Consider the following 2853-nt stretch of genomic DNA (forward strand, 5'->3'; position numbering starts at 1 on the left):
CTATGACCGAAAACAATTGATTGACAGATGACCGTTGATATATGATTGGCCAAATTTAGTTTTTTGCCAAATTTTAAGACAGGATTTTTTTTTTTTTATAGAAATTTTCTGAATGATTTGACATTTACATATGATTTCCCTATGACTTTAAACAGAGCGTGCACGAGGAGAAATAGGCTCATGTACGCTCTTGCATTCGTTTAACCGGCGTTCCCTCTCAGGAGCGGGTACAGGGTAGTGCATGTGCATTTTTTTAAAGTGGAGTGGGCAGGTCTTTCCAAAACTTTGTGAAAATCCTCCACTATTGACATTCTGTGTTGAGCAGCTAATGGTGTCGGCCATGTTTTTCACAGAGTCTCTTTCTGGGTGCTTCCTGGTTCTGATCGGAGACTCACCTTTATACTCCGGGGTGAACTCCTTCATCTCAGGAGGCAGAGACTCGTAGAAGCGCTGCTCTCTGCTGATCAAAGGTTTGCACACAGTGTGGTCATCGTAGCGCATCATGCTGGTGTGCCCCCCCACCTGCAACACACACACATGCATTAAAAACCTGCCAGGATTTGTTTCCCACATCTCAGCCTCTTTGCTCCATCTGGACCCACCTGGTGGATGAAGGGCTCCAGAGAAACGCCTCCACCTCCTGGTTTGGGTAAAGCCCCGCCCCCTGCCCCCGCCCCCTGCTGCTTGCTGTCCATGTTGTTGGTTTGAGGGAGGCACATGGCTCCTGGCGGACGCACCGCGCTTCCTCCTACCGAGAGAAAAACAGAGGTGATGATGATAAAGAGGAATATCTACCGTTATAAATGTTACAAACAACAAAGAACCCATGAGGTTCCGCTCTTACCCTGAACATGGGCCCTGTTGTGCAGTGACGGGGAGGGGGGGGCGCAGGGCACCACGGGCTGCTGGGAGCGCACGCCGGCCCCAGGGGGAGGCGGCGCCAGACCGAATAGCCACCTGACAAAGCGTCCAATGGGAGTCCTATCCACCGCAGACAGAAAAGCGATGTGGTGCGGTGGGGGGGAGGGGCAACGGAAGCGGGGGAGCGGCAGGAGACGCAGGGTGTTGGTTGGTCGGGGGGGTCAGCGCTCACTGCAAACAGAGGAGAGGACAGACGGCAGCTTTTCAGTGACGTTTGTTCACTTTTAAACATCAGGAGGCCGATGGTGGATCCATGAGGAGCTGCAGCCTGGAGGCAACGACCAGCTGGTTCCAACATGTCCTCTGCCCTGATTATAGGAAGGATGTGGGCTTGACCAGAGGTGGACATTTCCTTAGGAAGACACGAGATCTTTTTTAGCTACAATATTATGTTTCAGAGGTAAATTCAAACAATCAGAAAGTCTGATGCTACGTTCAGTTAAAACGCCATCAATGAAGCTTCAGCTGCTTCATCTCTGATGCTTTGATCCACATCAAGGTCAGACGTCCAGTAAAGTGAGTTAAGATGCGTCTGATGCTGTTGCTCATGTTTTCAATGCCAGAGAGCGGCTTTGCTATATTTGCTATGATCAGCGGGTAAAAAGTAGTTTTAAAAGGGAAAAGGCCAGAAGTTCGATGGCAAATCCTCCCTCTTCAAGTTGGCGATCCAACGACCAACCCGTCCGTGGAGGATCAGGAATCAGAAAGGTGGAATAANAAAGCGAAGCAAAGCAGTGCTTTTACAAGAAAAAATTCAGATTTTTATTTGATCAACAGCCGATACCGCACTGTGACATCACAAACCAGTAGGTGGCAGTAGTGTTCTTTGACAAACATGGATGCCTCCAGTAAAGCACATTCACATGAAAATGACTCTGAATTAAAAACACTTATTTATTGAACAGGATGGAAGAATTTCAGATTTAAAGAACTTTCAGACGTTTGAATTCTGAATATGAGCGGACTTTTCCTTTAAGCCCATTTGTACACCCTGGCGTTTACTGCAGTTTGAGATTCATCTATTGAGATTTTATGTTTTTTCTCTTAAGGTGGAATTCCTGGCGCCCGTAGAGTCCTGATGCCGACTCTGCGCCTCACACTGCACCTTGAGTTTGCAGGAGGTGAAGCGTTCAGGGCCACATGAGGTAAACGTGCGTGTGAACGGAGGGGGGGGTGATCGACCAGCATGTCATCGCAGTGGGAAATGCTTTCAGGCTTGTCTAATCACACGCTGCAAAAGTATAACCGCAGCGGAAACAAAAACTTATCAGATCTTCAGTCGCCGTGTAACCTTGACCAAGCGAGGGCCTCGTATGCAGGCGCTGTGTCCAGACCAGCGCACACAGTTTTCCCATGAGCAAAGGGTTTCACTCAGAGAAGCAGACTGTAAACATCAGGTCACATCTGCTCTGGGATCAGCATAACCTCTGAGACTCTCCACAGCCGCCACTCCAGCAAATGTGCCTCCAAGGAGCCGCAGTTTCCTCATCTATTGGGAAACCGTCCGCTAAACCAAACAGGTCCAATAGTTAAGTTTTGCTTCTGAAAAAGCTGAACAGAAATGTTACCACCTTTATATCGACAATTTAAACTTAAGGCAATAACATCTCTGCACGCAATCTGTGCTTGGTGACATGGGAGCAGCATGGTCTGTCCCTGTATGATGGTGACAAGCAATGCAGCTTCAAAGCTTTCACTGCAAAAACAGATCGAAAATTATCTATCTGCCTTTTATTTGAGCAGGAAAATATGATGATCTACCAACAGAAAATACAATAAAAACATAAATAATTAACACATCCCTATTTTCTACTATGGTTGTTACCATACTAAAATTTCACACTTAATATGGATATTCAGAAGGATATTTTTATTTTACTTGCATGGTGATAGAAATCTAAAAAAAAATCTATCTGAAAAAAAAAAAAAAAA

The 2853-nt window shown here is 46.5% G+C and overlaps 1 long non-coding RNA gene across 2 annotated transcripts in view; it reads right to left on the reverse strand.

The window, feature by feature from the left end:
• Nucleotides 1–392: 392 nt before the first annotated feature.
• LOC107101712 overlaps nt 393–2853 on the reverse strand; it is a 23297-nt gene continuing 20836 nt past the window's right edge. For both annotated transcript variants that reach the window (XR_001482093.1, XR_001482092.1), the window contains exons 2-4: nt 845–1092; nt 603–748; nt 393–522 (exon numbers count right to left, since the gene is read on the reverse strand). This is a non-coding gene — a long non-coding RNA (uncharacterized LOC107101712). The remainder of the gene's footprint in view (nt 523–602; nt 749–844; nt 1093–2853) is intronic.

This window comes from Cyprinodon variegatus, unplaced genomic scaffold, assembly GCF_000732505.1.
Source record: "Cyprinodon variegatus isolate N-32 unplaced genomic scaffold, C_variegatus-1.0 Scaffold1138, whole genome shotgun sequence".
NCBI classification, from domain to species: Eukaryota; Metazoa; Chordata; class Actinopteri; order Cyprinodontiformes; family Cyprinodontidae; genus Cyprinodon; species Cyprinodon variegatus.